Genomic DNA, 23,122 nt, shown 5'->3' on the forward strand with positions numbered 1-23,122 from the left:
TGTTTCACCTTGTTGCTGAACCCTCTGTTCGAATGTGTGGTGCCAAGCGACTACCGATAGCTTGGGCTGAAAATGGTCGCCAAGCTGTTTCTTCAAGTCCACGAATGTTATGGACTCCAATGGCACTGGCGTGAACAAGTTCTCCATGATGTTGAACATGGCTGGGCCGCACACACACAGGAGCATAGCAGCCTTCAGGCCGTCCTTGGCGACTTGATTCGCACGTAGATAGTTCTCGAGCCTGGATAGATATGAAGACCATCTTTCCAGGTGAGCTACATCAAATTCTTCCAGCTTTCCAACCTTTGCCACTTCTGCTGGTCTTTGCGGCTGGGGCTTGACGTCTTCTTATCCTGCTCCTCCGTATGCCCAGGGACTGGATCCCTAGGTGTGTGGTCGCTAGCGTGGCTGTGCTATGCCGACCGCAGGGGGGGAGAATTGCTTTTCCCACCAGGCATGTTCGGCCTCTCCCCTAGTGACTCTCAGCTCTGTTGGAGAAGCAGGATCCCACCTTCGTCACCAGTGTTATATACTGGGTTCGTTGCTTGATTGACGAGACAAGGCAAGTGAGTTCAGCAAGAATCATTCTTTATTTCGTTGCAGGAACTGAACTGAGAAACAGGGCTGCAAATGCAGCAATTTATACCCTGGCTTCTAGGTGGTGGCCAATAGATGTAAAGCAACCTATTGCCACCCAAGAGGCAGCCAGTGGCGGTGCTGGAGATATTATTATTATTATTATTATTATTATTATTATTATTATTATTATTATTATTATTAATTTTATTTGTATACCGCCCTTCTTCCGAAGGACTCAGGGTGGTGAACAGGGCAGTACATGTTAAAAGACAAAATACAAAAATTAAAAAAGATTAAACAAAATGCCCACAACTCTTACAATAAGTTAAAACACATTAAAAAAGTAGGATAAAACACATTAATAAAACCCAACCCCATCCCATCAGGCCAGGCCAGCTTGTTCGAAGAGGTAAGTTTTTAGATCGCGCCGGAAGGAGCGGAGGTCAGGCGCCATCCGGAGCTCAACCGAAAGATGGTTTCATAAATCCGGCGCGCCCACAGAGAACGCCCTCCCCCTGGGGGCCACCAGTCGGCATTCTTTGACCGGTGGCACCCTGAGGAGGCCTTCTCTGTGGGAGCGTACTGGGCGGAGGGAAGTTGACGCCGGCCGCAGGTGCTCCCCAAGGTATTCCGGACCCATGCCATGTAGGACTTTGTAGGTCATTACCAACACCTTGAATCTCACCCAGAAGACAACCGGAAGCCAGTGCAGCTCGCGGAGCAGAGGTGTAACATGGAAGTGTCGGGAAACTCCCAACACAACTCTCGCGGCTGCATTCTGTACCAGTTGGAGCCTCCGAGTGGTCCTCAAGGGCAGCCCCATGTAGAGATGGGTTGTCTGAGAAGCTGGCAGCCGTTAGCCAGCTTCCCTGCTTAAGCAACCTTTCAGCAATTAACCCTACGTGATATTCTTAAGTAAGACAAAGCCCAATACACTACAGTTTTAGTGCATTGATCTAACCTAAACCCATGGAAATAATAAAAATCCTTTTTAAAATAACTTTATCTGTATTAGTTTTGTTTTCTTTGTTTTCATATATTACAGCAAAGAAAACTTATAACTGGTCATTTCAGCTATAAGAACTCTACATAATTCTGGTTCATCAAAATCATGTTTTTCTGCCTTGTTGCAACATTCATTTATGCATCCACAGTCTTTTATTATATTTAAAAACCATGAATGTTTTGCTTTATTTTCTATGTTATATTACATCAAATTATTGGGAAATGATTGTATATACTTTTAAAGCAAAATGATACACACCACCGTGCCCCCTTTCCAGGAAATCGCAGTGACTTTCAAAACCAAAATGCTACAAATTGTTAATTTACCAGCATGCAACAAATAAATTTTCAGCTTCCCTGCCGTGTATCAAACCTACAGCTCCACATCTTAATCAGGTTTTTATTTAAATAGTTTTCACTGTCATGCAATAGCCTAAGCAGACAAGCTGTTCTCCAGTAATGGCCACATTGTCATCATGTCACAATTTCTCAAAACAATGAACCATAATAAGAACAAAGAAACATGTTGTGATAGAAAGCCATATGCAAAGGGAATGCAAACAGTCCTTCTGTGCATCTTTTCTGCTTGTCTCTTGAGGCTTGAGACTATCAAGGCCACTGATTATTTGGGCTCAGAATTGCAGCCATGCAGGTCTTAAAAATATCATTTTGAATTACTCCTTCTGCAGGCTAGCTAAATGCTAACCCGAGAAAGATAACTTGCTTCTCCCCAAAATCTACTTAATGTAAAGGTGTGTGCATGTGACAACAAGGCAGACTATTTGTACATATACATTTTATCTTAGTATCAACAGTTTCTTCACTTTATCACATGGAGAATTGAACTTAAAGGATTGCAACGAAACAAAACAAAAAGCTCTGCAACATGCCATTTTCGTGTAACTTCCTTTTGATACATGTTTTGATCTTATCTTAATCACGGGATATCTCAAAAGATCCACTTCTTCCAATCCAAATCCTCCAACACCTGTATTATATATATAATATAGAATAGAATAGAATAGAATAGAATAGAATAGAATAGAATAGAATAGAATAGAATAGAATAGAATAGAATAGAATAGAATAGAATAGAATAGAATAGGAGCTGGAAGGGACTTTGGAGGTCTTCTAGTTCAGCCCCCTGCTCAAGCAGGAGGACCTATACCATCTCAGACAAGTGACTGTCTAGCCTCTTCTTAAAAATCTCCAGTGATGGAGTGCCCATGATTTCTGGAGGCAAGCTTTTCCACTGGTTAATTGTCAGGAAATTTCTCTTTAATTCCAGGTTGCTTTTCTCTTTGATCAGTTTCCAACCATTGTTTCTTGTCCTGCTCTCTGGTGCTTTGATGAATAATGTGACCCCTCTTCTTGGTGGCAGAAATATTGGAATATTGTTATCACATCTCCCCTATTTCTTCTTTTTTATAGACTAGCCAAACCCAAGTCCTGCAGCCTTTCCTGTTTAAGTTTTAGTCTCCAGGCCTTTGGTCATCTTAGCTCTCCTCTCTGAATTTTTTCCAAACTCTCAACATCTTTTTTGGTGATCAAAATTGGCTGCAATATTCCAGGTATGGTCTTACTACGGTTTTATAAAGCGGTACTAATGCTTTGCGTGATCTTGATTCTATGCCTCTGTTTATATAACCCAGGATTGTATTAGCTTTTTTGGCTGCTGCTGCACACTTTTGGCTCATAGTCAAATGATCGTTTAGGACTCCAAGGTCCCCTCTCATAGTTACTGTTTTTAAGCAGGGTCTCACCCAAACTGTACTTGTACCTTTGATTTTTCCTGCCTAAATGTAAAACTTTGCTTTTCCCAATTCATTGAAATTCAGGCTACATTGGCACCTGGCAGGTGGTATGTGACCATCCTAGACAAGTGGTAGCGGGGGAGGGAATGAGATGAACCGGTGGCAGCACCACACAAGCCTGAGCAAAAGATGGCTGGAGCTGCAGGTCTGTCATGGCTCAGCGAAAATGCCAGGATTCAGCTGGAGCTTGGTGCTGATACTGGTGCTTCTGCTGAGCCCAGAAGAAGCACTGATCAGCTGGAATGTTGCAGAATTCCCAGAAAATGGTGCAAAGAATGAATGAATAAATCAGATAATAGAACGAAAATCAGAGGAAAGTGACCCAAAGATGGAGGCCAGAAATAAAGAAAATTACAGCTTAATACAGACAAAGAAAAATCTGCAAGATTTTGTTATAATATTGGAAATAGAAAAGACATCTTATCTTTCAAGTCTTCAAAACAAACTGGAAGATAAAAAAGGTTTGATAAAATGGACAATAGAGCTGTCAGGAGAATCACTAGAGTGTGGGAGACAAAAAATGAAAAGAGAAATCGAGGGAGAAGGAAAATGGAAGCTTCTCAACAAATATAAATTGGTGAAACTTCCCCTCAAAAGCACCTTACTCAATTTGTCTTTTCCATTCTTAACAACACCTATAAAAATACAGGAAGAATATCATGGCAAGCTGAATACACTGACTTGGAAAGCTGCTAAGCAAAAGAAGAAGGCGAGAGCCAGACTCAAGAGTGTTGATTTGACCTACCAGATGGAGTACTACATGACTAAACACTTGTTTGAATATGGTTAAAAGAATATTTAAATTTTGGATATAAATGGGTTCTATATAAGAGAGATGTGATTCATAAGTAGTATAGTATTTCTTTATGATATTGAAAATGTAAAAATAATGGGATGATTTAAATGAATGAAATGTTTTGGATATTCAAATGTAATCAACTTGGAGAAAATTATAACTGATAAGAAATGTTCTGAGTATTGAAGGGAAACTAAGCTTAAATAAGAACAGGCGAGAGCCAGACTCAAGAGAGATGACTTGACATACTAGATGGAGTACTATATAATCAAATATTTTTTTCTGAACATGGTTAAAAGAATAGTCAAATTTTGGACATGAAGGAGTTCTACAGAAAGAGAGATGTGATTTATAAGTAGTATAGTATCTTTTTTCTATGATATGGGAAATGCAAAAATAGTGAGATGATTTAAATGTAGAAAATGTTTTGGATATTCAAATGTAATCAATTTTGAGAAAATTATAACTGACAAGAAATGTTTTGAATACTGAGGGGAAACCAAGCTTAAATAAGAGTTCTGAAAACAGGGCTTATAGTGATTTATATAAGATGATTTCTTTGCAAATGCAACTGATTTTGTAAACTGATTACAAAAGATGTTACATACTGATGTTATTGTTAAATACTAGAAAAACATTTATATTCAACTTTGTATGTATTGAAAATACTAAACTATATTTGCTCAATGTTGGTAAAAAGAGAATACTATTGGAAGGAGAGAAGATCAAGGAAAGGTATTTTTAGTTAGTATGTTGATTATGAAAGTATAGAAATTAACTATTATTGATTGTTGTTAAATATATGAATCCAGACAAAATGTTGTTTAGGTAAAGGTAAAGGTTCCCCCGCACATGTGTGCTAGTTGTTTCCAACTCTAGGGGCCGGTGCTCATCTCCGTTTCAAAGCCGCAGAGCCAGCGCTTGTCCGAGGACGTCTCCGTGGTCATGTGGCTGGCATGACTAGACGCCAAAGGCGCATGGAGCGCTGTTAACTTCCCACCGTAGTGGTCCCTATTTTTCTACTTGCATTTTTACGTGCTTTTGAACTGCTAGGTTGGCAGAAGCTGGGACGAGTAACAGGCGCTCACTCTGTTACGCGGCACTCAGGATTCGACCCGCCAAACTGCCAACATGATCGACAAGCTCAGCGTCCTAACCCACTGAGCCACCGCATCCCTTACACGTTGTTTATGAAACACTAAATACTGTTATTGTTAAAAATCAATAAAATATATATGAAAAAAATAACTCTCTCACAAATTGAAAGACAAAAAGGACAAGTATAAAATTGCAAAGAGGAGCACATAACTAAAGCAGAATATCAGCAAACAGCCCGAGCCTGCAAAGATGAAGTGAGGAAAGCTAACGCTCAAAATGAACTAAGGCTTGTGACAAAAGTAAAAAATAACAAAACAACACTTCTTTCAACATGTAAAAACCAAGAAAAAAGTTAAGGAAATGAATGGTCCATTAGTGGGAGAAAGTGGCAAGAAGGTGACAAGCAACAGGGAGACAGCAGAACTACTTAACTCATTTTTTGCATCTGTCTTTACACAAAGGGATAAAACAGTCCAACCTATCAAAAACTGCACTGTAAAAAACAGATTGGAAACACAAGTTAAAATAGGCAAGAAAATGGTAAGTGAGCACCTGTCCACCCTGGACGAGTTCAAATCACCAGGACCAGATGGATTACACCCCAAGGTTCTGAAGGATCTTAGAACCACTAGCTATATTTTTCAAAGATTCTGAAACACTGGGGAACTACCAGAGGATTGGAAGAGATCTGATGTTGTTCCCATCTTCAAAAAAGGGGGAAAAAATGGATCCAGGAAATTACAGACGATTTGGACGAGGGGATAGATGAGGAACTCATCAAATTTGCAGACGACACCAAGCTGGCAGGAATAGCCAACACTCCAGATGACAGGCTTAAGATACAGGAGGATCTTGACAGACTTGAACATTGGGCACTATCTAACAAAATGAAATTCAGTGGTGAAAAAAGTAAGGTGCTACATTTAGGCAAGAAAAACCAAATGTACAGGTATAGTATTGGTGGTACCTTGCTTAAATGTAGTAACTGTGAGAGGGATCTCGGAGTCCTAATTGACAATCACTTAAATATGACCCAGCAGTGTGCTGCAGCTGCCAAAAAAGCCAACATAGTGCCAGGCTTCATTAACAGAGGTATAAAATCAAGATCACGTGAAGTGTTATTACCACTTCACAATGCCTTGGTAAGGCCACACTTGGAATATTGCATCCAGTTTTGGTCACCACGATGTAAAAAAAGATGTTGTGACTCTAGAAAGAGTACATTGAAAAGCAACAAAGATGATCAGGGGACTGGAGGCTAAAACATATAAGGAACAGTTGCTGGAATTGGGTATGTCTAGTTTAATGAAAAGAAGCACTAGGGATGACATGATAGCAGTATTCCAATATCTCAGAGGTTGCCACAAAGAAGAGGGAGTCAAGCTATTCTCCAAAGCACCCGAAGGCAGGACAAGAAGTAATGGATGGAAACTAACCAAAGAGAGAAGCAACCTAGAACTAAGGAGAAATTTCCTGACAGAATAATTAATCAGTGGAATGACCTGCCTCTGGATGAATGCTCCAACACTGGAGGTTTTTAAGAAGAAACTGGACAGCCATTTGTCTGAAATGGCATAGGGTTTCCTGCCTGAGCAGAGGATTGGACTAGATGACCTCCAAGATCCCTTCCAACTTTATTACTATTATTATTACTAAATGGTGAATAATACTAGTATGGAAAAGTGGTTGGGGCCCCTCTTTCCGTCTCTGTTCAGACATTCAGAAGAGATTCTGTGATGAGAAACTACTGAGGCCACTTCAGGGACAAAGGAGAGAGGTTCCAAAGGCAGCTGAATAAATAAATAAATGACTGATACTAGTGGGAGGCAGCAGGGGGGAGCTTGGCCCAGTTTGTTGTAGATTCCGGTACACTCTATAGTAGGATGAGAGGGCCTGAACTGAAGCTATAACTGACTGTTCTTGGGATGGCTTGGGCAGGAATCAATAGAAGAACTTCCATTCAGTTGTGCACATTTCCGTTGGCTTCTGTAGTGTCAGAGGCTATGGAGCTTGCATAAAATTCTCCTTCCTATTTGGTAACAAGTGAAAAGAAACTGCAGAGAGGAAGACGAGGGAGACTAAAAAGCCTCTGCAATAATAACACATACTGGTGTGCATGTCCTCTCTTTGGATAGTAGCTATATTTATCAATAGTATACTGCATAATATTACTCATGATCAGGGCTTTTTTTCTCATAGAACGCTCAGAACGGAGTTCCGGCACCTTTTTTGGATGGAACCTTGTAGGGTAGGCAAGGCGGGTTGTATGACATGTGTGAGTTCCGGCACCTTTTTCTTTTACAAAAAAAGCACTGCTCATGATAAATAATTGAATGGTTTAATAAAGCACTTTGTGCGATGGGGTGGTACCAGATAGCCATTACCCAGTAGCGTGTCTTGTCAAGTCTCATTATTTTTTGCTACATGTTTAAGTTTCTCAAGATAAGTGAATGGCAAGTCATTGTACGTGCTTCAAGGAGCAAATAACCTGAGGTATCTTATGCATGAAGTTCCTTTTTCCTGAAGGCAGATAATTTATGGTAGTCTCTGTGGTCACTTCCGTCAAGATCAAGTAAACACAAGAAAGAAAGGGAGAAAAAAACAACAACTCTGGAATGTTAATGGAATCTTTTGCAATGTCTTTAAGAGATTTTGTTTCTGTTGGAAAGACTTGTCAAACTGTTCATACTGAAATTTGCAGGCAAAAGCATCTTTGCATATTTGACAGAATATATTCTGCTCAAGATTAATGGCTATTTTATTTTCATTTATGTACATATTTGTATTAGCAGTGAATATGATAAAGGCTGTGAAATACATGATGCTCTAACCTATTCATGCTCCATCCAGATGAATTGCTCGTATATCTCATTTTGTATTTCTCACAAAAAAAAGGAGTCTAACCAGTTATGATAATCCTGACACCTAAATCAGTAGGACTGCAACTTTAAACTGCTAACAACATGCCTTGTAAAGTATATAAAAATTTCCATAATAAAATTATGCGATTTATATGGTCCTCTGTTGTTTTCTGTTTTCTACAAGCTCTTCACTTGTGGTTAATACTGTAACAGTATAATCCTGTGGATGCGTGTTTACTCAGAAATAAATCCCACTGCTTTCAGGAGGATTAGTGTTAAAGATTTCAAACATAAATAACCAAATGTTTTAATCCTTGCTGTGTCTACATGAATATACATCCCTGATTCTCATGGAAGGCTATTTAAAGCAGAAAGAAAGCGATGTATGATTAAAGCTGTTGTTTGAACTAGTAACAATACAATCCTGGCTATAGCCCCCTTTTTGTGGTGGAACCTATTTCTGATTAAGCACAGGTAAGATAATATTGTTAGAATATATGAAAATTATAGATAATATAATTTCTCTTTCAAGCCCCAAAGATGGGGAATCAATTATAGTATCCAAGTATACTATAAGTACATTTAGCTGTGGAGCCAAATCAAACTGTTAATCTTAGGATATTTCATACAATTAATATTACAATGAAATCATTATTGTTAACTCACTGTTTAAACTGATTCTTAAACCCAATTTTGTTAAAACATGTTAACCTTTGAACTCAATGTTGACTAATGTCTGAGCCTTTGGGTGATTCAGATTTCAGGGTTCTCTCTATGTTTGTGGGTTGTTGTTGGGTTTTTTTTGTATCTTTTAACAACCTAACTGCCTCTAGCCATTTGCCTCTAGTTTCTGCTCTTTCACCTTTTCTCACACTGTTGCTACTACATTATGTTCAAGCCTGCCTTTTATCATTAGGTTCTGTCAATTCAGGAACAAAACAGCCTGCAAAAGCCTGAATTCTCCAAGGAGAGAATTCTCTCCTCTGCATACTCCTTGCATTTACTACTATTTGAGAGCACGTGCAAAGTAAATGCAAGGAGTATGCAGAGGAGAGAATTCTCTCCTTGGAGAATTCAGGCTTTTGCAGGCTGTTTTGTTCCTGAATTGACAGAACCTAATGATAAAAGGCAGGCTTGAACATAATGTAGTAGCAACAGTGTGAGAAAAGGTGAAAGAGCAGAAACTCTGTGTGAATGCTTCTTTTGGAAGTCCATTCTGGGCCTGGGCAAGAAAAAATTAGCTACCAGTTCTGCCGAACTGGTGCGAACTAGCTGAATTCCACCACTGCCTGTGGCCCTCAAGATATTGGTGAAATTCTTTTCCTATTAATTCTTAACTGCAACATCCAGTTCAGTTTTCAAGACAAGGTTCAGAAAACAGGTCTATTCACTCTGCATTGATTTAGCAGCTCCCTCATTCAAGCTGAAAGCTGAATTTCAAATCTCATTTTCTGTTGACAGTTCTTTTTCCCCTTGTTTGACAGATAATAATCTCTTACATGTGAATCAAGTATAAAGGATCAAATATCAGATTAATAGTTCTAGGAACTGATCATTATATGCCTTTTCTTTTAATGCTTTTAAAAAAAGAAATGGTTGATATCACCCATCATCATCTGGCTAAATTGCATGTAATCTGTAGAGGTTAATCCTTTCAAGGGTTTCAAGCCTATATAATTTTATATGAATCAGTTGATTTTTTAATTTTTTAAAGCAGCCTTTCCAGTTAGAGAGGCTTCAAAAATGGAAGTACTTATTCAACTATGATTAAAATGTTCTGTTTTGTAGATAATGCTAATCCATAGCACGATTAGCTTATTTTTACTTAGTACTACTAAAATCTTCACCTTATCACACCCTACACACCCATACACACATTAAAATTGATGGCCTGTAAATTTCCATACATAGTCAGTTTAGTTTAGTTTAAGGCAACAGGTTAGTCTTGCCTTAGGTAGAAAATCCAGCTGAACGATCTTGGACAGTCTCACTCCCTCTCAGCCCTAGAAAGAAGGCAATAGCAAACCACTTCCAAAAATGTTGTTTAAAAACCTGCTTGGACTTGTTAAACTAGTTGCCAGAGATCAACCCTGAATGAAAAGAAAAGGCAGGCAGGCAGGCAACAATCCTTATGTTAAATTTTCATATTTAAAGAATTGTAAGGTATTTTTGGTAGGTGGCATGGCATGTCTTTGTGAGAAACTCACAGGGTTCTGATAATTATAGATAGGGCTCGCAACTTGGGAGTCCTCCTAGATTCACAGCTTTCTTTAGAAGACCATATAGTAAATGTGACTAGGGGGGCCTTCGCCCAGGTTCGCCTGGTGCGCCAGTTGCGGCCCTATCTAGACTGGGATGCCTTGCGTACAGTCACTCACGCGCTCGTGACCTCTCATTTGGACTACTGCAACGCTCTCTACATGGGGCTGCCCTTGAGGACCACTCGGAGGCTCCAACTGGTACAGAATGCAGCCGCGAGAGTTGTGTTGGGAGTCTCCCGATACTCCCATGTTACACCCCTGCTCTGCGAGCTGCATTGGCTCCCAGTTGTCTTCCGGGTGAGATTCAAGGTGCTGGTAATGACCTACAAAGCCCTTCATGGCATGTGTCCGGAATACCTCAGGGAGCACCTGTGGCTGGCATCAACTTCCCTCTGCCCAGTGCGTTGCCACAGAGAGGGCCTCCTCAGGGTGCCACTGGTCAAAGAATGTCGACTGGTGGCCCCCAGGGGGAGGGCGTTCTCTGTGGGCGCGCCGGATTTATGGAACCATCTTCCGGTTGAGCTACGGATGGCGCCCGACCTTCGCTCCTTCCGGCGCAATCTAAAGACTTACCTGTTCGAACAAGCCGGCCTGGCCTGATGGGTGATGGGTTTGGGTTTTATTGTTTTTTATGTATTTTAGTTTTTGGGCATCTTGTTTAATCTTTGGGCATCTTGTTTAATCTTTTTTAACTTTTAACTTTTGTATTCTTGTTTTTTAACATATATTGCCCTGTTCACCGCCCTGAGTCCTTTGGGAGAAGGACGGTATACAAATATAATTAAATAAATAAATAAATAAATAAATAAATAAATAAATAAATAAATAAATAAATAAATTATGAAGAGCAAAATATTGAACTAAAATAGGCCTCAGTTTGACTTAGCAGATTATTCATACATTAAGGTTTTTCTCTCCTAATCTTTGTTAACAATTACATTAAAAGAAGCCCTCAGAAGAAAATCTATTTAGATATATATATTCTCAATTGCTGAAAACACCTTGCTACTTTGAGGACTTCAGTTCTGTTTTCAAAGTATAATACCAGCATGGTTTTGGTATAGATGATGGATCAAGGTTGCCTCTACAGTCTGTAATCTTAATAACTACTTGACATAACGATACACTCTGTATTCTTCTACATCTGGAGTGCTGGAGGGTCACTCTTTAGGCTACCCAGGTTTGTAGAAGGACAGGGTAAAATGTCTTTGTCTTTATTGCTATACTAATAACATTCCTCAGCTTTAGTTTACAGTAAATACTCAAGAGTGAGGACAGATTGACAGCCACTGTACTGTATGAGCCGCCCAAAGGTAGACTCTCTTAATACAGAAGTTAGACAGTATGACAGATAGTTGTGAGATAAGCATGGGAGTATTATCCCAGGGTAAAGATATTTCAACATGCTGCCGCTCACTTCCATATGTTTCTGCAAGAGGAAAAAAAGATCAGCTTTGCTTGCTAAACTTTTTGTGTTAACTTCTGTCACTTTATAAAAGAGCAAAAGGAAGATTGGTCTTTGTACTTTGTGAAAATGCCAAATAAGAAACTGAAGTGAAAGATAAGATTTTTAGAAAAATATTACATAGTTGGTGAGTTTTGTAATAATATATGGCTTTAAAAAAGACATTAATTATCAGAAGTACCCCAAGCAATCATGTTGATTGCTAAGATAGATGATAAAGAGTGAAGTTTGGAATTTTGCATGATCTAAAAAGGTGCTTTGACCTCAGAAATGTTGTGAGCACCTGGACAATTTTTTTCATCATTAGCTCTTGTTCATGATGATAACATTTTCCTTTAAACATTTGAGCAGTGCAAAATTTCAGAAATAGATATATTAATATTGTTTTCATTGAATGGTAAAATTTAAATGAAATATATTGTAACTGAGTTTGTTTTTAACGATTGCCTATCTCCTCAGATGTCCACTGAAACAGAATAATAGAATTAAGCCATAATATAAATGCAATATAGTTATAAACCATAACATATCAATAAATTACTTGTACACTTATATATTGATATCTTACTTAAATAAAACTTATAAATTACACTTTTACTTGTTATGTAATAATTACATTGTAAGAATTACAACTTGAATGTAATGTTTATTTGGTTGTCATGGATCTTTTTTTAAAGTTATTTTGAATATGCAACTTTACACATTTGTTGAAGGAATAACTTTTGCATCTAAGTTCAACTTTGCTGAAATAATTGACATTCATAGCTATAAAACACAAAAGATTGTACAGCAAGCTTTATGTCTGAAGGTTCATAAACATGTTATTTTTCATCTCTCATCCCTTCTCAAAATAATATGGTCAGGAATTTTCCTACCACCTTCATTTTATATTAACCATTTGTGTGTGATTGAAGAAAACGATATTCTCTATTTGTCCAGTGTGCAGTTGCAATCTTTAGATTAGATTGTTTTGTTTATCAGCAGAAGTAATCATTAGAACACCTATTTCTTCTTCATCTCTGTAATCAACTATGTTTAAACAGCCGAGTTTATCTTTGTGCTCTTTCATGGTTTTTTGTTGATCTACCCTCCAGCTTCTCTACTGTTCTGTGCAGCTGGGATTCTGATGTTTAACTGACCTAATACTGGAATGTTGAATTTGACCTGAAAAAGGCAGCCAATTATTCACCTGCCCATTAAACAGAAGAGGAAATCAGTTAAACAAGTCTGTGCAATGAAGCTTCTTCTGACAGTTGTAGATTAGATGGAGAATGGTAAGAATCCAAATAAAGCTTTGGTTCTTTCTCTTACAGAAAAAAAATCTCTTTCCAAAATCATATTTATATATGTGTGTATATATATGTATAAGTGTTTATATGTATATGTGTATATGTGTATATATGTATATGTGTGTATATATGTATATGTGTGTATATATGTGTGTGTATATATATGCGTGTGTGTTTGTGTGTGTGTGTGTATATATATATATAAATATGGTACCATAATTTGTTGCAAGATATTGTACTGAATTATGTACATAAAAATTATGTAGATAAAAACCCTTTATGTTTTTATCTCTACTAGAAAAAAATATTTTTTGCTTTGTATACCAATCAAGAGGACGGTGCGGTAGCTCAATGGTTAAGATGCTGGGCTTAGCAGCCCATGTTTGAGACCTGTACACCATGCAACAGGGTGAACTCCTGCCTTATTACAGCTCCTGCCAACCAAGCATTTGAAAGCATAGAAATGTGAGCAGATAAATAGGTACCACTTCAGTGGGAAGGTAACAGTGCTCCATAACATCATACTGGCCATGTGACTGTGGAATTGTCTCTGGACAGTGCTGGGTCAATGGACTTGAAATGGAGATGAGCACCACCCTCTATAGTCGGCAATGAGTACCAGAGCAAAATCCACAGGTACTCCTTTATACCAATCAAGGGTGGAAGTTAATGTTGAAACAGTGGCAATTTAATCAAGCTATTTTAAAGCTCATTGATTTTAAGATATCTAAACTATTGAGCTCTGTACATAAAAGTAAGGGAGAATCAACAAAGATGGTTCACAATGTTTGAAAGAACAGCAAGATTCAGGTTTGGATCCCCCTCCCCTTAGCAATAGATGTTCAATGGATGACTTGAGGCAGTTATTCTCTCAATAATCCCAATATATTTCACGTTATTGTAATGAAAAATAATTAGGGCAGAGAGTGTTATAGAGGTTGCCTTTAAGGTTACTGGAGAGAAGGTGATCTATAAACCTAAGACATAATACTATTAATTAAGGAGGATTGTCTCACTTGCTACTGTTGCAGCAGCTATGTGGTCATGTAATCACTATCTGGTCTTGGCAACCAACTCATATTTTTAAAGTTGCAGTGTGTTGGGTCAGTGATCATCACTGGTGTCCTTCTCAGCTGTCTTCTGACAGGTAAAGTTAATGGGGAATCCAAAGGGAAGGTTGCAATTTACAGTTAAGTGATTCCTCACATAACAAGCTGATGACTGCACCACCTAACCACTATTTTTTTGTCCCAATTCTGAACATAAATCAAGAACTACTTGTACCCCACACAGCATCTCACTTCCTAGCCATGGTCAAAAAAGGGCACACTTCTCTTGTTAGAAGGAAAGAAAGAAAGAAAGAAAGAAAGAAAGAAAGAAAGAAAGAAAGAAAGAAAGAAAGAAAGTGTATGATCGCGTGGACACACAAGAGGAACACTCAGGTGGGCGTGAAAGATTCTTTATTGAAGTCAGGACTCGCAAGCTTGCAAGGGGTTTCCTGGCGTGCTTTTATACCTGCCCAGGTGAATGCCAACCAATAGCTTCAAACCTGGGCTTCCCGCCAGTGCAGGTAGCCAATCGTTTTAAACCCTGGCTTCCCGCCAGGTCTGGCTATAGCCCGGGGCTGTCGTACCTGTTTAAACCAGGCTTTCCCGCCAAATGCGGTTATAGCCTGGAGCTGTCCAGACCCGCGCCTCCTGCTATGCTGACAGTTTGTGTATGCTGGAACTGCATACACTACACCCCTTCCCCCATAGTGAGGAAGCTTATTTCTTGACCATTCCCTTTCCCAGAACTATATACAATATTTACATTCTTATTCTTCCCACACCTGGACCCCCTCAAGTCCGCACATAGTCGGAGCGGTAGGCTGGGGCCTTGTGTGTTCTGTTGCTTCTTCTCAGGTTTAGTCCGCCTGTTGGTGTGTTGGGGTTTGAGTCCATTTTATTGTTGTCTGGCCATTCCTGTTGGTGTGTTGGACTACCTTGTGTTTGTGTGGGTGACACAGTTCCAGGGGGGTCCATGGGCCTGAAGGCTGAGGGACTGTCATTGCAGTGTTGAGGTTGGGTCAGCTGTTGCCCTGTTCCCATTGTCCCGTCCCTGCCTGGAGCAGGTTAGACCTTATGACTCCCTGGTGACCCTCCTGGTCTGTTGTGGTGGTGGCTCCACTTCATCAGACCTCACCTCCTGATTGTCCCTCAGGATCCTTTCGGGAGCCCTTGGCCTCAACTGATCCAGGTGCCGTCTCCACTGAAATCCCCCCTCCACCCTTACAATGTAAGAAAGGGGGCCAGTTTGGTCCACTACCTCCCCTGGTACCCATGGGTGGCCTGTGCCATAGTTTCTTGCCCAAATGGTATCTCCCTGGTTGAAAACTTTGTTGAGCTTTGGGGTTCAGGTGTCTGCAGCCACTCTATCTGGGTGTAGTCTGTCCAGCGTGGTTATTAGACGCCTGCCCCATCGGAGTTCGGCTGGGCTTTTGCCTGTTGCAGTGCATGGTGTGGAATGTTGATGGAGCAGGAAGGTGGCCAGCCGCTGCTTCCAGTCCCCCTGGATGATGCGCTTGAGGGCGTCCTCTGTGGTGCACACGAAATGTTCTGCCAACCCATTACTTTCCGGATGAAAGGGGGCAGAGGTGACATGTCTAATGCCCAAGGTCCTCAGGAATACCTGAAAGTCCGATGAAGTAAATTGTGTTCCGTTATCTGATACTATTACATCAGGAAGCCCATGGGTCACAAAGAGTCCCCTGAGTACTTGAATTGTCCCTGCTGTGGTCAAATTACCTACAGGTACCACTTCTAGCCACTTTGAGTGGCTGTCCACTGCAACTAGGAAGGTATGGCCTTGGAATGGTCCCGCATAGTCAATGTGTACTCTGGACCATGGAGTGTGTGTCTCTTCCCATTTGTGAACTGCGGCGTGTGGCTGCTCAGGCCGTGACCTTTGGCAAGTGTAACACCCTGCCACTAGCCCTTCTATTTCTTTGTCCAGGCCAGGCCACCAAAGATAACTCCTGGCCAGTGCTTTCATTCTTAGTATCCCTGGGTGGCCCTCATGCAGGGACTGTAGGACTCTTTCTCTTAGCCCTTGTGGTATGATAACCCGGCTTCCCCATAACAGGCAACCCTTATGGATAGATAGTTCGTGACACCTAGAGAAGTATGCTACGAACTCTTGGCCTGGTGATTTGTCCTGCCACCCTGTGCTCACCCATGAGTCTACTCGACTCAGTATTTTATCTTTGGGTGTTTCTGCAGCCATGTCTTTGGCGTTAAGGGGGCATTCTAGTAGGTCTTGAATAGCCAGTATTTGAACTGCAGGTGCTGGTTCTGGTTCTGTGTCCCTTAGTGGGAGTCTGCTGAGGCCATCAGCGTGCCCCATCTCCTTGCCTGGCCTATGTACTAGTTTGCATGAATAAGCTGACAGGAAGATTGACCAGCGCAGCATTCTGGGTGACAGAATCTGGGGTGTTTGTTTGTCTGTTGTGAACAGACCTAGTAATGGTTTGTGGTCAGTAAAGATTGTGAAGTCCCTCCCATGGAGGTAATCATGGAACTTCTTAACTCCAGCAACCACTGCCAGTGCCTCTTTGTCTATTTGGGCGTAATTCCTTTTGGCTGCTGACAGGGTCCTGGAGTAATAAGCTATGGGGGCTTGTGTTTCATCCCCTTCCAGGTGCCTGAGTATAGCCCTAATTCCATAAGGGGATGCATCACATGCGATGCAGATGGGTTTGGATTCTATGAAATGTGTGACTGTGGCATTTCCTGCCAACAGTTTTTTTAGAGCTTTGAATGCGTCTCTGTGAGCTGTAGACCAATTCCAGGTTGTCTGTTTGTCTAACAGCCTGTGCAGGGGTTCTGCTATTGTTGCCTTATGTGGCAGGAAGGCACGGTAAAAGTTGAGGAGGCCCAGGAAGGCCTGCAACTCTGCCTTATTTTGTGGTATTGTAGCCTCCTTGATAGCCCTTACCTTGGATGCTGTGGGGTGGATGCCTTGAGCATCAATCCTGAATCCCAGGAACTCAGTTTCTGTCACCCCAATTCTGCATTTGTCCTTCTTGAGCTTTAACCCAGCAGCCCTGAACCTGCCCAGCACAGCCTGCAGCCGGTCTGCCAGAACGTCCTCAGAATTCCCTGCGATGAGGACGTCATCAAAGTATGGGCAGACCCCTGGTATCCCCTTAAGGGTTCGTTCCATGACCTCTTGGAAAATACCCGGAGCTACACTTATGCCAAATTGCAACCGGTCTACCCGGAACACCCCCTTGTGGGTGACTATGGTCTGTGCTTCAGCTGCCTCCTGGTTGACTGGTAGCTGTTGATAAGCTTGCGCTAAATCGAGCTTTGCGAATATTGACCCGCCTTGCAGAGATACGAGGATGCTGCTGACCGCAGGGACGGGGTATGAGTGAGTGCTTAGTGCCCTATTAATTGTCCCCTTATAGTCCACGCAGATCCTCACCTCACCATTCGGCTTGAGGGGTGTTACGATGGGGGTTTCCCACTTAGCTCCTTCTACCGGAGTTAATACACCCTGGTCTACCAGCTTGTCGAGCTCCCGTTCTATCTTATACTTAAGGGCGAACGGAACTCTCCTGGCTTTAATTCGGATAGGTGGAACCTGAGGGTTTAGCTTAAAAGTGATTGGGGGACCATGTATTTCTCTAATTTTCCATCAAAGACGTCTGAGAACTCTTCGCAAATGGTCTCTAGCATGCAGCAGCCCTGCGTCTGGTGGATCTCCACGATCCTGATTCCCAGTGCCTTGAACCAGCTCAGCCCCACAAGGCTGGTGTGTTGCCCTTCTACCACCAGTACATCCAACACTCCCTTGAATCCCTTGTACTGCACCTCCACTGACGCCTCCCCCGGACGATTATCGGAGTGTTCTGGAAGTCAGTGAGGGTCAGTCTGGATGACCTCAATGGAACCCGCTGGCCGCTCCACCTGCATGCTGTCTTAAAGGTTTCAACCGAGATAATGGAGACGGCCGACCCTGAATCCAGTTCCATTTTGCATGGAACTCCTTGCAGCTTTACTGCCAGCTTTATTTTCGGGGTGATGGGTTTCAGACCCCCCATTGTGCGGACGGCTGCCCTGCCCTCCGTATGGCTGACAGTCAATCAGGTACTGTTTCCCAGTACCTGTGGCTGTCTGGAACTCTGCTTCCACCTCGTGCAGGTTGTCTCGTAGCTTGCTTCGGCAAACAGACGCAATGTGCCCGGTCTTTCTGCACGCCCGGCACTTGGCTGACTTGAACCGGCAGGTAGACCGAGGGTGCTGTCTGCCACAGCTCGAACATCGGGTAGACCGGGGGCCGTTTGCGCCACAACCAGGGCACTGGGTAGACTGGGTATGTCCGTGTCCACAGCCGCAGTGCTGGGTAGACCGGGGGTGGTTCACTCCGCAGCCGGGGAACTGGGTAGACCAGGGGTTGTTCACTCCACACCTGCATTCCGGGCATCTCTGTTCCATCGTTGATGGGCTCGTCTCCCTCGTGTTGTCTCATTTAGTGTCGGATGGTCGTGGGCCGTGGTGGATCGAGTCGACCTCGGTCACTGGTCCCTCGTCTCTGCTGCAACCTGATGGATGGCTCTGCCGGTGCTGCATCCTTGTGGTTCCTTCAGGTCTGTCCCCTCTGCAACGTCCCAGGCTAGGAACTTCTCCTGGACTTCCCACAGCGTTAGCTTCAGCCTGGCCAACAGCTTTTGCCGCAGTTTTTTTTCATCCAGGCCGAAGACTATGCGGTCCCTCAGCCTTACTTTGAGGTTGCAGAGGCAGGCTGCCTGTCTGAGTGTGGCCATGTATTGCTTAGCCGACTCCCCCGCACGTTGGTCACGCTTCTCGAATCGGTACCTCCAAGCGATTTTGGACATGTCGGGTCAGAAGTGTGTGGTCAACTTGTCCAGGAGGTCCTTGTAGCTGATGGAGTCGATGTCCTCCGGTGAGCACAGATCGACCGCCAGCTGGTAGGTGTCCGTTCCGCAGCTACACAGCAACGCCGCCGCTTTCTGGCCATCGTCCACGACCCCATTTGCCCATAGGTAGCATTCTAGCTGCCCCACCAACGATTCCAATTCTTCCAGGCGACCGCTGTTAAAAAGGGGATACTGACCAAGCTGAGCCATGCCGCTGTTGCGGGTTGTCCTGCTCCGACGCCGCTGCGCTCCCTCGGTTGCTGCAGCCGATTGTGATTTCCTCCGCTGTTATTGCTTGTCGGGGCAGGATCCCACCTTCGTCGCCAGTGTATGATCGCATGGACACACAAGATGAACACGTGAAAGATTCTTTATTGAAGTCAGGACTCGCAAGCTTGCAAGGGGTTTACCTGGCATGCTTTTATAACTGCCCAGGTGAATGCCAACCAATAGCTTCAAACCTGGGCTTCCCGCCAGTGCAGGTAGCCAATCGTTTTAAACCCTGGCTTCCTGCCAGGTCTGGCTATAGCCCGGGGCTGTCATACCTGTTTAAACCAGGCTTTCCCGCCAAATGCAGTTATAGCCTGGAGCTGTCCAGCCCCATGCCTCCTGCTGTGCTGACAGTTTGTGTATGCTGGAACTGCATACACGAAAGAAAGAAAGAAAGAAAGAAAGAAAGAAAGAAAGAAAGAAAGAAAGAAAGAAAGAAAGAAAGAAAGAAAGAAAGAAGAAAGAAAGAAAGAAAGAAAGAAAGAAAGAAAGAAAGAAAGAAAGAAAGAAAGAAAGTGCAACATTCTGTCAAATAAATATCAATTTCATTTTCTCAAAAATAAGACAACATGTGATTGGTTCATCTGACAGTGTTAGGAAGACTTATCATTTCACTTACTTTTTAAATCATCACTTGTTTAAACTATGTACTGAAACATTTTTTAAAAAAATCAGAATATGCTTTCAGCAAATGTGGTCAGAGAGCCTACAGTTGCTTCTGAATGTGCCCAGATTCACTGTACATAACAATATCCCATTCATATAACTATTTCTGTTCATCTTAATGAACCAGGAAGCCCTACAAATTCAAAGGAATGAGCTCATTGGATAAGCAATCACTCTTTTTAATGGATGAGTAAATGCTGTAATAATAAACTAGATTTAAATACTGCAGCGTTCATAACATATAGGGTTAGTGTAGAGGTTTTAAGGCTTTAGATTCAATGCTTCATTGCTGTACAGAGGCAAAATACACAATAATAAATTGAGTCACTCATCACATTGATGTTTGTTACCTTTAAATATTTAGTGGGGTTGTGCAAGGATTCAGTGGAACACTTCAGTCTTATGAAGGTTAATGTGAAGTAACATTCAAAACTACTTTATGAAATAATATGACCCAACCACCTCTGAAAGCAAGGTAAAATGCTTGCTTCACTTGGGGAATATCCAGAGAGACATTCTTTGGATCTTTGTATTAGTCAGGTGACTCTGGTGGGAATATATATTGCACATGTGCAGACATCTTTTCCAACTCTTACAGCCAATTCCTTGCTACAAACTATGAGTAACACAGGAAACTTGATGAGAAGATTCATATCACTTCCTTGCCTTGATACAACTATTTTGTGAAATCTGAAAATTTACATCACCTTACATAATAGAAGCAGCTCAAATTATATGTTTAGCTATCTTTGATTTTCATTACTCTTGTCTCTGTACACACACTCTCACACACACAAATATAGAAATGATCTTACATTTACATCTGGTTTTCAGAATTACAAGTTTTTTTCCTGCAAGACATGAACTGACAACTGTTATGAGTTGCTTACTGTGGCTGATGAAGCTTCAGCAAGAAATACACTGCAAATCCCATCAGTGTGTCACAGTGTGAGTTATTGATGCTGATGGGGAGACTTGTAATCCCAACCCCTGCTGCTCTTTTAGAAACTCAGTGGATTGTTAACAAGGTTGGAAGAGTTCATGAACTCTTCTCTGTAGGAATGCAAAATACCTGGGACATTGATATGGAAGTAGGGTCTCCCTATGCTTTTGTTCCTATTCATGTTCCTTCAAATAATATTTTAATGATTAAAGGATGCATTGTTTCCAATTATACCCTTTCACTAGAGATGAATTCACTTAAAATCAAACAAGGAACATCTACAGATCTTATTGTAGAATGATAAAGTTGACGTCACATTTTTTCTTAATATCTCATTATTACTTTTCGTTAAATAATACAATAGCAAATCACCTATTTTGAAGACAGCTTCTTCAAAATATTATTCCATTTATTCTTTAGATTTCAGTGGCACTATATTAGATTTAGCGAATGCAAATGCCAGTTCACATGACTGTTGGAGCATCCCTAATATATGTTCAAAATATGGGAAGAGCTCAATAATGATGCAAAAACTTTCACATTTGGAAAAATTGTTACTGCATTTGAGAAACATTGTTTTGAAACAGCTACCCCAAAAGGCGAACATTGTACACCAAATGCTTCTTATACCTGAACGGATAAACAGCAATGGGCAGTTCAACAATCACTTCACAAAATGATATCCTTTGAGAAAACCATGGACTTGCTTGACAAAATATTTGTAACTCAAATATATTTAGGACAAATTTTAAAAAACCACAAAAATGGTATTTAAAAGAGATTTATAGCTAATTTACCTAGAACAACAATATGCAATTGTGCTTTTAAATCATATAGTCAACTTTCAAGAGTTGGAATTTATAGTTTCTGAAACAACAATTCTTTTTATCTCCTTTTGCATTTTCAAATGACAACTGTACATACTCTTTCTGTTTCTCCAAAACACTGTTGAAAATGATAGAGTAGACAGCATAGCCTTGTTGAGTTTAGGTTGTTCTGTATATTAAAAAAAATACCATGGCACTTTAAATATTGGAAGATTTGTAATAAGGAACCGTGTTTGCAAAAACCTACTAACGTGGATAATGCATCTATTTAGCGAAACTTTATACTGAAGTTATTAGCTACTTAAGATGAATTGTAAATTTCAAAAGCAAAGACACAAACTTCTTGCACAAATATATAAAAGAGAGAGATATTGTTTAAAAAAAACACAACTGGTAATTCCACTTTTAGACTTATAATATTTACCACTGATTCAGGTTAACATTGTGAAGATTACAGTGTAAATCAGGATACCCAATCAGTATCCTGAAATCAGTATCCCTTATAGGTAGGTACTTCTTTTGCTAAGCAAAATACTTGTTAAATGAGTTTTGCCCCATTTTACGACTTTCTTGCCACAGTTAGCTGAATTACTGTAGCTATTAAGTTAGTAACATGGTTATTAAGTGACTATGGGAAGACAGCAGACAAGAGCAACAACGATGATTAGGGGCCTGGAGGCTAAAACATATGAAGAACAGTTGCCAGAATTGGGTATGTCTAGTCCAGTGAAAAGAAGTCTAGGTGTGACATGCTAGTGTTCTAATATTTGAGAGGCTATCACAAAGAAGAGGGGGTCAACTTATTTTCAAAAGCACCAGAAGGAAAGACAATAAACAATGGATGGAAACTAAACAAGGAGAGAAGCAACCTATCATTAAAGAGAAATTTCCTAACAGTGGGAACAATTAAGTGGAATGGCTTGCCTTCAGCAGTTGTGGGTGCTCCATCACTGGGGTTTTTAAGAAGAGACTGGACCATTTATCTGAAATGCTGTAGGTAGGGTCTCCTGCTTGAGTAGGGATTTGGACTAGAACAGACATGTCAAACACAAGGCCCGGGGGCCGGATGCGGCCCGCGAAGTGGTTTCATGTGGCCTGCGAAGCCATCTTGTAAACAGTAAGGGAACGGCGCCCGCTGTCTTGGCCCCGGCCCAGGCTGGCCAGGAGCCAATGTGCAATTTCATGGTGGTCATCTATGCTGAAATACATTCAGTCTTAGCTCCACAAGGCCATCTGGAAAAAGTGAGGGACCGGCCCATGCCATATCGGCATGGGCCGATATGAAGTAGGCGAGGGCCATGTGCTGGCCATTTCCAAGCAATGGT

The sequence above is a fragment of the Vipera ursinii genome (assembly GCF_947247035.1).
Source record: "Vipera ursinii genome assembly, chromosome: Z".
Classification (NCBI taxonomy): Eukaryota; Metazoa; Chordata; class Lepidosauria; order Squamata; family Viperidae; genus Vipera; species Vipera ursinii.